At 43.8% G+C, this 14,128-nt stretch overlaps 1 protein-coding gene across 1 annotated transcript in view; it reads right to left on the minus strand.

The window, feature by feature from the left end:
* SPOCK1 (SPARC (osteonectin), cwcv and kazal like domains proteoglycan 1) overlaps nucleotides 1-14,128 on the minus strand; it is a 545,496-nt gene that overhangs the window by 413,872 nt on the left and 117,496 nt on the right. The window lies entirely within an intron of this gene.

A 14,128-nucleotide genomic window follows, 5' to 3' on the forward strand; every position in this document is an offset into this window, starting at 1 on the left:
TTCAACATTGACAATAGAACACCTGAACATGGAACCGGCTAATGGGAGCTCTGTGTTCCAAGTCTGCACAGGCTACGCATGACCTCCAGCTACCCCAGTCCACCCTGCTGGGGAGATCCACAGCTTGATTCTCAGAGAAACGTTTGCAGAGAACAAAGTCCACACCTGCCACTTCAAAGGGGCTTAGAAGAATGTTCTCTTCCTCTGTGCCTAGGAGCTTTGGGCCTTTTAAGAAGGCCCCACGAGAAATTCAAAAGCACTGAATGCAATAAAACTGTCGCTGGCTATCTCGACAACCAAGTACATGAAGTAAAATGGACATACATGATAAAAGGAAGCCAACAGCCCACCAGGCTTTCCCCACACAGTCGACAACTCCAGGCACACTTGCCTCTAATTATTTCCAGGTCTGGGGACAAGCAGGTCCTAGAATAAAAGCCCACGGACCCGCCCAGTTACACTCCCAGAAAGCAACCCAGAGCCCTGGGTATTTCTGGTTCCAAGAAGAAAGCAGCACAGGCACCTCTGGCTACCTACAACCACCCTCCTCCTGCAGCCAGCACCAGCTACCCCGCCCTCCCACACTACCCTGCCTATTAAAAGGGAGGTCGGCCTGCCAAGAATCACAGGCTGAGTGTGCTTGGCTTTGCTCGCTGTCAGTGTGAGTGGTTTTGATGCAAGAGGCAAAGGAGTAATGACAGTCACTTGGGTTTGATCACAATTGTACTCTGATTTGAAATGCAGTTCAGCAATTACAAGGTCCTCAGCCGCAGAGCTCCCCTGGGATGGGGGCAGAAGGGGTGCTTTTAAATGGGAAATTATATCCACCATACAAACAGGTTTCACTTTTTAGCTCCTTGTGGAAGATTCTTTTTCATGAAAAATCCCTTCTGGAGCTGAGGGAAAAGAATAAGCCTTATGGGAAAAGTAACTCCTGAACTTATTTTCAGGCCCTTGGTTTTTTCCCCCTTCATGTCAGTTTCTTCTTTAAATACTGCTGTATACTGTATACTTCAAATACTGCTGTATACTGACTGTCTGCAAGCTGTCTCCAACCTTTCTGGTACACCTCTATATAGATGCATAGAAAAGAAGACTAGAAGGTCAACAGCACAGTATTAACAGCTGTCAGGTTTGAATAGAAGGATGATGGGTGACTTGGGCCTTCTTTTTGTGTGCCAGTATGTTAAAAGAGTACATTAAGAATTTCACTGGTGTCATCCGTTCATCTGTTTTTGCTGCAATATGGCACCTTGCTTCCTAACTCACGAAGGAAAGACCGGCTTTGAACTTCCTAAGGTCTGGGCTCTCCTTGCTTCACAAAAGAGTAAACATTATTATTTGTGTGTTTCCAAATGTGAGGGGAGGAACCGACAGGCAGTGGATAAGTCCTCCTCCAATTTTTGTTTTCAGTTTGTTAGTCTAATGAGGCAAATTAATTTTACCAGCATTTTCAAATAGGAGAGATGAAGGTATGTGCTTCAAGCACTGAATCAGGAAATGGCCCCACACACATTACTGGACAAGGCAGGGATGAGCTTACGGGCCTCCCTTGGGAGAGCCTGACGCTTCTGCAACACAGGGCCAGCATGGGGTAGAAATTTGTGTGGGGAAGGACAGGGAGGCACCTCTGAGACAGGAACACTCAGTGCTGGGGCCTGCAGAGTCTCCTAGCCATCCCCTCTCCCTTCTGTGTCTTATAAATTACCCCTCTCAAGGGAGGAAGCCTTGAGGAATGCATGATACTGGGCTTCTCATCTATCTCAGCAAGTTATGCCTAAAGGTGATTTAACTTTAGAAAAATATTTTAGCCTGTAATCCCAGCACATTAGGAGGCTGGGAGGATCATGAGGTCAAGAGATTGAGACTATCCTGGCCAACATGGTGAAATCCTGTCTCTACTAAAATTACAAAAATTAGCTAGGCGTGGTGTTGTGCTCCTGTAGTCCCACCTACTCGGGAGGCTGAGGCAGGAGAATCGCTTGACCCTGGAAGAGGATGCAGTAAGCCAAGATCATGCCACTGCACTCCAGCCTGGTGACAAAGTGAGACTCCATCTCGTAAAAAAAAAAAAAAAAAAAAAAAATTAGAAGAAAAATAAAATATTTTAACATGTGATGTCTTACTCCCCAAGTATCAAGGAACAATTTGTTTCTGTTATTTTTTTTTAACCTACAAGGAACATGAACTACTTGTAGAATAAAAAAATAAGTTTTTGGAAGAAGGCAAGACATAGGCAATTCAATAAGCTGACAGATAAATCGTGGGAGGGGACTACTTCTTATGCTCCTGCATGACCACCAGCTGTAGGAGGATTCCGGATTCTCTTACAATGTGTTCAGAAGAAACCCCTTGACATTCTCTACAATGGATAGGTTCCAAGATCAACAAATTAATCAAATAAGTGCTGAATGGAATTTCTTGTTCTAAAGAGAAATCAGACAGGGTCTAAAAGAAATCAGGCGAGCCTAAATGGGAAGCAGGAGACAGAGCTGGCAGAAATGCAGTACAATCACCTCTTCTCTTCCATTTCTTAACTTTGTTCTGCGTGAGAATTGCTATGTGAGGGAGACTTAGATGCTTGGTTTCTCACAGTTCTACAGCTAGAGGAAGAATGGAGACAACAGATCTAGTAGTAGGCAAGAAAGAAGTGGCCCTGGGGATACAGGTAGGACAGGCACAGCCACTCCAGCTCTGTAAACTGTGGACAGGCCTGTTGATGGTGAAAAACCACCTTGAAGTTTGAGCTAAATGGTAGTAACTTGTCTCACGCATAAATGGCTGTAGTCTCAGCTAGAAATGCTAACAAACCCAAAGGTCCTCCATGGAAACGAGGTTGGAATCCCCACCTGAGCCACAGAGGAGCCTACGATGGTGCAAATGGCTAAACACTGACAGCTTCCTTTTTGAGCAAATCAGCTGGACAGAGTTCCATGGCCATAGGTCAGCACGTTTGGTACCAGGCAAACATGCCTGGCCTAAACCAGCCAGACCAGGGCTCAGCCCCTGAGGCAAAGGCTGTTTTATATAGACTAGCCAGCAACAGGATCACTTGTAGCAACTCCATTCCCCTGTGGAGAGTTTGAAGTGGGGCTTGAAGCATGCGTCAGCAGGTAGACAGAGAGAAGAAAGCAGCAGCAGAGGCATAAAAAGGCACCCGAAAGGCAGACTGCTAGCCTTGGAGATGTCCATGGAGCCAGACCCAGGAAATCACTGCTGTACCCTGAGCCACTTCCCAGGGTTCCATGGGGTTGGCTATTGAGGGGCTTGCCTTTTATACAACCAAGACAATATCTTGAGCTTCTTCCTCTCCCCTGGGAGCCCTGAAGTGCAACCCAAGCCACCCTCTGCTCCAAGAGCCTAGAAGAGACCTAAACACTCTGCCAGCACTATCTAACCTCAAAGGCATGTCTACAGGGATAGTGGGACGCTGTAAACAGCTGTGGGCCAAAGGGCACTTGCCACCCTGCCCCTACCTCACAATCCCCCAAGTATCCCCCATCTTGGCCCTGAGTAGGGCTGATAATGTCAAGATCATGTTTTGAAGCCACCAGAATGAAAACTTATTCTAGCTTTCCATCACAGCAACAACAGACTAACCATTTGAAAAGAGTTTCATCATAATGATTCTATTTTAATCTCCTTCAAACATGACAGAGATCAAACATAAACAGATTTATCTTTACTGAAAAGGAAAATAAATCCTGGGTAATATGCAAATGCATTTCTGAGCCATCCTGTGGCTTTAACCAACAAAAAAGGGAGGTTTAATGTTCAAAAAGACACTGCTCAAGTGACAAGGCCCCTTAATACTCCCCCACACCTAAGCACACTGCAAATGCTTCTGAGCAGCATCCATTGCTGACCAGAGGAATTCGGGAGCTACTTAAAACTCACAAAAGACAAGCCAATGATTTTAAACTTTACTCATGTCTTTGGCTTAACAGCTATAAATCATACAGGAAATCAGCATCTGACTTGAATGTGAGATTTTGCTGATGAGCCAAGACCTGCTTGGCGGTGCCACCACACTCGTCACCAGCCAGGGCCTGATGTGACAACAGAAGCTACGGGGTAAGTGGGGCTTGAAACTATCTTCTCTTTCCAAAATCCAAATAAACTCATCTCTCAAGTCATTCAGACCTTAGTGGTGGATCAATTCATGAGCCCCAGTGGTGACAGCACCAAAACCAATTCCCCTGCACAGACTGAATCATCAAACTAAATATTGCCACTTTAACACTTAGTGGGTAAGAATTAGAATGTCAGGGAAGGGCTTTCCAAGCATTCATCATTCTCCTTTTTTCCCTCTATGATATTCATATAGAAACTCCCTAAGACCCACACCAAATAAACTCCAGACCGACAGCTTGGTGAAGCAAATGCTGTGTGTGTGAATCACGCTCCATCTCTGGTGTAATATATCCACCTGCCACCAGAAGGAGTTACTAAGGGCACAGGCAGGAGTAGAAACGGTGGGGGCTGGGAGAAAGGTAATGTGACAGGTTAGACAACATCCAAAGCTAAAAATGAATAACTCAACAGAAAACTCATTAACGTAATTGCTTTATTGCTGTAGTCACCACAATAGCTTCTGGGTACATTTTCCTGTGCAATAAGGAGACAGAAGTAATAAAATGATCTGCGTGTATCTAATGTATGAATGTGAGCATCTGAAAGAGGCTCTTGCTTAGGAAGAGGAATGCTCTATCAGTCCATTTTCACACTGCTATAAAGAATTACCTGAGATTGGGTGATTTATGAAGAAAATAGGTTTAACTGACTCACAGTTCCACAGGCTTAACAGGAAGCATGACTAGGAAGCATCAGGAAACTTACAATCATAGCAGAAGGTGAAGGAAACAAGGGCCTTCTTCACATAGTGGAAGGAGAGAGAGTGAGGGGGGGAAGTGCCCAACACTTTTAAACCATCAGATCTCATGAGAATTTACTCACTATTTCAAGAACAGCAGGAAAGAATCCAATCCAATCACCCCCCACAATCCAATCACCTCCCACCTGGCCCCTGCTCCAAGTCAACAGAAGATTTGGGCAGAGACACAAATACAAACCTTATTATTCCACCCCTGGCCCCTTCAAAATTTCCTGTCCTTTCTTGAGCCTCTTCATCTCCCCTGGGAGCCCTGAAATACAACCCAAGCCACAATGGAAAATATAATTAACCCTCTCAATAGTCTCCCAGTCTTAACTCATTCCAGGATTAACTCAAAAGTCCAAAGTCTCATCTGAGACAAAGTAAGTCCCTCCCACTGTGAGCCTATAAAATCACATACAAGTCATGTACTTCCAAGATATAATGGGGGTATAGACATTGGGTAAATGGTCCCATTCCAAATGGGGGAAATTGGCCAAAACAAAGGGGCTACAGGCCCAGTGCAAATCCAAAACCCAACAGGGCAGTCATTAAATCTTAAAGCTCCAAAAGAATCTCCTCTAACTCCATGTCTCACATCCAGGCCATACTGATGCAAAGGGTGGGTTCCCAAGGCCTCAAGCAGCTCCACAGGGTACAGTCCCCACAGCTGCTTCCATGGGCTGGCATGGAGTACCTGTGGCTTTTCCAGGAGCCCAGTGCAAGCTGTTGGTGAATCTATTATTCTGTGGTCTGATAGATGGTGACTCTCTTTTCACAGCTCCATCAGGCAGCACCCCAGTGGGGATTCTGTGGGGAGGCTTCAACCCTACATTTACCCTCTATACTGCCCTAGCAGAGATTCTCCACGAGGACTCCATCCCTGCAGCAGACCTCTGCCTAAACATCCAGGCATGTCCATACATCCTCTGAAATCTAGACAGAGCTTCTCAAACCTCAACTCTTCTCTTCCACACACCCACAGGCCCAATACCACATGGAAGCCACCAATGCCTGGGAATTGCACTTTCTGAAGCAATGGTCCAAGCTGTACTTTGGCCCCTTTTAGCCATGGCCAGAGCTGCAGTGGCTGGGATGCAGGACGCCATGTCCCAAGGCTGCACAGAGCAGCTGGGCCCTGGACTGGGCCCACAAAATAATTTTTTCCTCCTAGGCCTCTGGGCCTGTAATGGGAGGGACTGCCACAAAGGTCTCTGAAATGCCTTTGAGGCATTTTCCCCATTGTCTTGACATTCAGCTCTTCTTTACTTATGCAAAGTTCCAGTTTCAGATAATCTCTTTGTTCAGACATATAAGCATATACATTTAGAAACCACCAGGTCATATCTGGAATGCTTTGCTGCTTAGAAATTTCTTCCTCTAGATACCTTAAATCATCTGTCTCAAGTTCAAAGTTCTACAGATCTCTAAGGTAGGGGCAAAATGCTGCCAGTCTCTTCACTAAACCATAGCAAGAGTGACCTTTGCTCCAGTTCCTAATAGATTCCTCGTCTCCTTCCGAGACCACCTCAGCCTGGACTAATTGTCCATATCGTTCACATTTTGGGCAAAGCCATTCAACAAGTCTCCAGGAAGTTCCAAACTTTCCCACATCTTCCTGTCTTCTCCTGGGCCCTCCAAGTTCTTCCCACATCTGCACACTGCCCAGTTCCAAAGTTGCTTCCACATTTTCAGGTATCTTTATAGCAGTGCCCCACTCTCCTGGTACCAAGTCTATGTATGAGTCCATTTTCACACTGATATAAAGAATTCCCTGAGACTAGGTAATTTATGAAGAAAAGAGATCTAATTGACTCACAGTTCTATAGGCTTAACAGGAAGCATGACTGGGAGGCCTCAGGAAACTTACAATCATGGCAAAAGACAAAGGGGAAGCAGGGACCTTTTTCACATGGTAGGAGGAGTGAGAGTGAGGGGGGGAAGTACCACACAGTTTTAAACCATCAGATCTTATGAGAACTCATTCACTATCATGAGAACAGCATGGGGAAAATCCACTCCCATAAGCCAATCACCTCCAGCCAGGCTCCTCCTGCAATTTGACACGACATTTCAGAGGAGACACAAATCCAAACCATATTAGATGCCCAGGAGGAGAGAGTGGCTAGCATTACCCAGTGGGAGAGAATAGCTTAAACATATTCACCATAAAATGAAAGCATGTGATGTGACAATGTCTCAGAAGTTTTCTTAGTTGCTGGGCCAGGACTGGTTAAAATGATGAAAGTAGTAAAAAATGGCCTCTTTGTTTTTCCAGTCTCCTTCCACAATCTCCATATAAAAGAGCCATCACCAAGCAGCCTCCTGGGGGCCCTGCCTGGCCTGCCCCTCATGCCTCAGAAGCAGTAGGTAAGGGCATGGCCTTTGGAGTCAGAAAGACCCCAGGTTTGAATCCCAGCACTGCCATTTACTGTGAGTCCTTAAATTAGTCACTTAAGAATTAAGCCCTTAAATGCTTTTTCCTACCTAGAAAATGGAGACAGGAAAATATACTTCAAAGAGCTGCTGGGATATTTAAGTTTAAGAAAAATGGGTGGGGGGGGATCTTAAAATCTTAGCACACTGCCCGGCACTTGGCAAAGCTCGACAAATGGCAGCTCCATTTGCCCTTCCCTTCCACACATCCTGACCCACCAGCCCTTAATGTCTACTGCTGGCCTAATGAGTTGGTCTTTCCAACCACACTAGCAGCTAACCAGCTGTTTATACTCCTATACTACCTATACTCCTTAAGAAGAAAAGATGGAAACAGATTTGTGGGAGCCTTTAGAAGTTCTCTAATAATAATCCTCACCCCCAAGAATGCAGCCAGCCTGTGTGAAAGACTGGCCTTACAAGGTGACCTAGTCAGGATAACTTTCTCCTTCCCTCCAGCTAGTTAAGATGGAGCTGCAATGAGATAAACCAGGCAGTCTACGAATGAAGAGGGCAGTGCCACAGGCTTTGGCCAAATAGAAGCATCCACTGATTGAAATGGAAATGATTGGCAGTGGGGAGTCCAAGAAACAGTTAACTGTGAGGCCCCTGTAGGCCAATATGACCCTCTCATCAACAGGCATCTATGACAGGCCTTCCACAGCTGCAACTCTCAGGACATGCTTTCACTCTTTCAGGCACTGGTGTCTATTCCACCTCTTTCCCACCCCCCACAACCCCCAAGAGTCCTGAATCATTTGCAATTTAAAATGAAGCTTCTGGTAAAACTCAGCACTGGCTCCCTCCTCATCAGCCCAACCAAGGTCATTGTTCTTTCAAGGACCATAAAAGGCACACACTGTTTTCCCCACCCTTAGACCAAGCATGAAAGCCTCTTCCTCCTGCTATGTCCACAGTCTGTGCCTCAAATGTCCAGTCCAGCTCCAGGCCACATTTTCCAAGGCTGCCCTCTGAGTCCCCAACTGGCACAAACCTCATGGGCTCTGTTCCAGGCACAAGGACTGTCAGCACAGCATGGACATTTGGCCCAGCAAGCTCCCTATGGGGATTCCACTTGGGCCTCTGTACACAGGAGGCAGAAGGGTGCTTGCCCTTTGTAGCAGGGAAACAAGGCTTCTGAGGAATAAGCGCAAACGCTCACTTAGAATTGACAGGCAGAGCTGTCCACTGGGACTCTGCGCACAATATTTTGTTAATCAGGTTCCACTATACCTGGAACCCAAACCCTGCTCTAGCAGTCTAGAATAGACTACCCTATCAAAGCTCTAGCTTCAATTCAAAGCTCTGTCACTCACCAGGTATGCCACCATAGACAACAAATGCAACTTCCCTGGGTAGGGTAATAACTGTTTTCTGTGACTGCCACCATGAATTGACACAGCCTTGGTAGCATATATATACATACATGTGTGTATGTTTCCTGGAGGCCAGAGGTTCACAATCAAGGTGCCCAGCAGAGTCCCTCTGAAGTTTCTAGGGGAGCTTTCTTGCCTCTTCCAGTTTCTAGGGGCACCTGACTTTCCTTGGTTGTTGCAGTAAAGCTCCAATCTCTCCCCCTCTAACTGCGTATGGCCTTTCCCTCTGTGTGTCAAATATGCCTTTTCTCTTTTAAGGACACTGATCATTGGATTTAGTGTCCACCCTAAACCCAGGATGCTATCATCTCAAAATTTCCAACTTAACTACATCTGCAAAGACCCTCTTTCTAAACAAAGTCACATTCACAGGTACTGGGGATTACGACTTGAAGATAACTACTGCGGATGTGGGGGTTGTGCATAATTCAGCCCTGCAGTGTCTATCACATAATTACATGGCGTTAGATTAAAAGAGATAATGTCTGCAATATGCTTTGCACAGTATAGGCACATGTTAAATAATAAACATTACATGTTGCTTTTATCACAGTTATAAGCTTCATCTCCCTTTCCAGGAAGCCATCCTAGTACCTCATTCCAAAAAAAAATTTGAGACAATTCAGGCTTCTACTCTCGATCACAATCACCTTAAGATTAGGAACCATGTTTGTTGATACCCACTTCCTCAGTACTAGTAAGAGTGTGTGGTACATATAAAGGTCCATGGTCTCAGTGGCAAGAGCATGTGCTTCTGCATCAGATAGACCCGTGCTTTGAAACTGGCTCAGCTGCATTCTAATGATATGATGTCAGATGTGTAAATCAATATTTAAGCCTCACCATTACCATCTGCAAAACAGGAAAATGACCAGCTATGTAGGAATGTTAAAAAACACTTCAGGCCGGGCGCGGTGGCTCAAGCCTGTAATCCCAGCACTTTGGGAGGCCGAGACGGGTGGATCACAAGGTCAAGAGATCGAGACCATCCTGGTCAACATGGTGAAACCCCGTCTCTACTAAAAATACAAAAAAAAATTAGCTGGGCATAGTGGAACGTGCCTGTAATTCCAGCTACTCAGGAGGCTGAGGCAGGAGAATTGCCTGAACCCAGGAGGCGGAGGTTGCGGTGAGCCGAGATCGCGTCATTGCACTCCAGCCTGGGTAACAAGAGTGAAAATCCATCTCAAAAAATAAAAATAAAAAAACACTTCAGACATCACATATGTAGCACCAAAGAGTAACCAGCAAATAGTATGTACTCCATAACTAGAATAATGATTCATTATTGTGCTTGGGAATTGTTTTGTTGTATAAACATCTAATAACTAAATAATTGAATACCAACAGCCACTCCTCACAGTCCAACAGAGGTGTCAGATTCACCATCCACACTCCTGTATAGACTTCTGGTCCTCAGAGGTAGTGCTGGGATTGAGCCCACAACCTTACCACCTCCGAACCTCCTAGGAGTGAACACCCCACCTGCAGATTAATAAATCAACTCATTCATCTATTCTTCAGGTATTCACTGAACATATACTCTGTCAGGTTCCTACCATCTGCTAAACACCTGAATGCTCTTGAGGAGGGATCAGAAAACTTTTTCTGTCAAGGGCCAGATAGTAAATATTTTAGGCTTTCTGGGCCATATGGTCTCTGTTGTAACTAAACTCTTCTGCATGAAAGCTGCCACAGACAACATGTAAACAAATGAGAATGGCCGTACTCCAATACAATTTTATTTACAAAATCAGGTAGTGGGAATTACAGCAAGGTAGCAGGATACAAGGTTAATATACAAAAGTCAAGTGCTTTCATATTTACCAGCAGTGAACAAGTGGAATTTGAAATTAAAAGTACAATATCATTTACATTAGCACCCAAATAAATGAAATATTCAAGTATAAATCTAAAAAAAGTACAAGATCTATATGAAGAAACCAACAAAACTCTGATAAAAAAAATTGAGAGACATTCCACGTTCATGGATAGGAAGACTCAATATTATTAAGATATCAGTATTTCCCAACTGGAGATTTAATGCAATCCTAATCAAACTCCCACAAGTTATTTTGCGGATCCTGACGCACTGACTCTAAAGTTTATATGGAGAGGCCAAAGACCCTGAATAGATAACACTGTATTGAAGAACAAAGTCAGAGGATTGACATTATTCAACTTTGAGACTTATTATAAAGCTTCCATAATCAAGACATCACAGAATAGAGAGTCCAGAAGAAGACCCACACAGATACAGTCAACTGATCTTTGACAAGGAAGCAATGATAAAAGGTCGTCTTTTCAACAAATAGGACTAGAAAAATTAGACATCTGCAAGCAAAGAAAAAATAAATCACAGACTTTATACCCTTCACAAAAATTAACTCAGAATGGATCACAAACCCAAGTGTAAAATACAAAACTACAAAACTCCTAGAAGATAATGCAGGAGAAAATCTAGATAGCCTTGGGCTTGATGATGTCTTTTAAGATATGACACCAGAGACAGAATCCATGAAAGAAAGAATCAATAAGCTGGACCTCATTAAACATAAAATTTTCTGCTGTGCAAAAGACACTGTCAAGAAAATTAGAAGACAAGCCACATACTGCATAAAAAATATATGTGAAAGACATATCTGACAAAGCACTGTAATCCAAAATTTACAAAGAACTCTTAATACTAAACAATAAGAAAACAAACAATTTGATTAAAAAAAAAAAAAAAGGTCAAAGACCTTAACACTTTACAAAAGAAGACATACAGATGTGGCAAAAAGCCTATGAAAAGATGCTTTACATCATGACATAAACAAATTAAAACAATGAATCCCACTACACACCTATTAGAATGGCCAAAATCCAGAACACTGACACCACCAAATGCTGGCAAGGATGTAGAACAATAGGAACTCTCATTCACTGCTGGTAGAAATGCAAAATGGTACAGCCCCTTTGGAAGACCATTTGGTGGTTTCTTATACTAGCAAACACACTCTCACTGTACAATCGAGCACAAATGCTTTCTTTGATATTTTTCCAAAGGAGTTGAAAATTTGTATCTACATAAAAATCAGCACATGGATGTTTACAGCAGCTTTATTCATAATTGTCAAAACTTGGAAGCAACCAAGATATCTTTCAGTAGGTGAATATATAAACTATGGTATATTCAGACAATGGGATATTTTTCAGCACTAAAATGAAACGAGCTATCAACCATGAAAAGACATGGAGGAACTTCAAATACATTTCACTAAATGAAAGAAGCCAGTGTGCAAAGGCTTACAAGACTGTATGACCTCAGAGGATTTTTAGGGCAGTGAAACTATTCTGCAGAATACTACTAATACAGTGATAGATACATGTCAGTATACATGTGCCCAAACCCATAAAATGCACAACACCAAGAATGACTGTAGTAATGTAAACTATGGTCTCTGGATGATAATGTTGTGTCAATGTGGGTTATCAACTGCAACAAATGTGTGACTTGCAGGGATGTTGATTGACAGGTCAGAGGTTGTGCAGTTGTTGCAGCAGGGACTATATAGGAAATCTCTGTACTTTCCTCTCATTTTTGCTGTAAATTTAAAACTGCTTAAAAAAAAAAAAGGAAAGTCTACTTAACAAAAAAAAAAGTTGGTGGGCTATATAAAGTTTGCAACCCCTGCTTTTGAGGATACACAAATGAGTAAGATGCAGTATCCGTACAATGAGAAAAAGTCACACAGAGAGGAAGAGACAGTGCTGAGAATAGAATCCAGGTCTCCCATCCCCATAAAGGCTACTGAACTAAGTCCTACCTGTTCCACCCAGGATCGATTAAAAGCGCATTTAAAGGGAAAAATAGGAACAGTTACACCAAAATGATTTGTTACATGGCACAGAGGAAATATTTATAATATGAAACCCAATCAACAGATATGAAGAGTCTGTTCACACACATATTTAACTAGTATTTACTGAATGAATGAGCATTTCATCTCCTGGGTGACAGTATTGTGCTAGATGCTAACTGAAAGCACACAAACTATATAAGCGCATGGCAAACCAAGAAACCCCAGTGAATACAGATACTCCTTCAAATACCGTGCCAAGTTCTTGTGTTCTCTGATGGCATCTCTAGGGTGGGGGGTATGTGGGGGGAAATTTTGATGTTGAATTTACAAGATATTGTAGAACAAAAGCAAGGTCACAAGACTATGCTCTGTTTTTCTTGATACGCAGACAGATGTCTAGAGTGTGTGGGTCTATGATGACCTGTACCATTCCCTGCCCTTGAAGGACTTCAACCCCTCATTGAAGTCCACATAGTATGATGGCATGGAGGGCCCCAGCCACAGAGGCAGCCCTCCAGTTCAGCTCAATGGCATGAATGGCCACTGTCACCTTCCACCTCTCCAAAGATGTGGATGCAATATCTGGATGTGGCACTCACACAACACACTGAACTAGAAACTTTTAGTGCCTCTGCCAGGGCTGCAGATTCTGTTCTACAGAACACCGAAACTGCTCAGCAACCTCTTCAAAACAGTCAAAATTAGTTTTAGACAAACATTTAAGAGGAAAAGGAAATCTATCTGGAGGATCTTGCCAACACTCACAGCTGCGACACTGACAAGAAAAGGGCTGCAGAAGAAATAATTTGCCACAGACCATTCACTTGTCATCATATACAGCACTTTGCACAAATTGGCATAATTTAGGTAGGCAAGAAAATAAGCCAACTACAGCAAAACACCTAAGGCTCATTCCAAAGACCCATCAAGGCAGGATGCAAGAGGTACAAATAAAGCACACTGCCACACACTTCCTGGGAGACGGTTTTTATCACAGGCTTACAAATGATAATCCAAATAAGACACATTAAGTTCCAAGTATAACAGCCCTCTTTAAATAGCACAGAAACATCTCCAATTCCTCACAAGCTCTGATGTTGCACAAGACTACCAGAAGGGCCAAGAGCTTTCTAGACTTCCAAGAACACCTTTCCCTGGTCCTGTCCCCTCAGGAGCTTACATGCCCTACCCTCTGTTAGTCACTGCCTGTCTCTGTGGACCCCAAATGTTTGAATCCCTACTATCTAATACGACTACGACTTGTACTAAGCTTTTGATAGCACAGTGCATCACTGCACCAAACATCCTTCATCAGGATTCAAGGCGTCATTGCTGAGATGAACCAGAAGCAGGAGGGATCCCTGAATTTGTGGATTTAACACATGGTCCCAACAGCTGAAGTGATGAGCAATCCCAAAGCTGGTGGTGATGACAAGAGCCACTGTTCCTGACTACCACCACGTGCTGAGCTTCCATGGTGCACCTGCAGGTCAGTCCTCAGCATAGCGACATCCTCATTTTCACAGACCAAGAGCCACAAAGCTGCAAGCAGCAGAGCTGGTGCTCGCATCCAGGCCTCCAAGATGCTAAGGAAGAGA

Source organism: Saimiri boliviensis, chromosome 1 (genome assembly GCF_048565385.1).
Source record: "Saimiri boliviensis isolate mSaiBol1 chromosome 1, mSaiBol1.pri, whole genome shotgun sequence".
In the NCBI taxonomy this organism is placed as follows: domain Eukaryota; kingdom Metazoa; phylum Chordata; class Mammalia; order Primates; family Cebidae; genus Saimiri; species Saimiri boliviensis.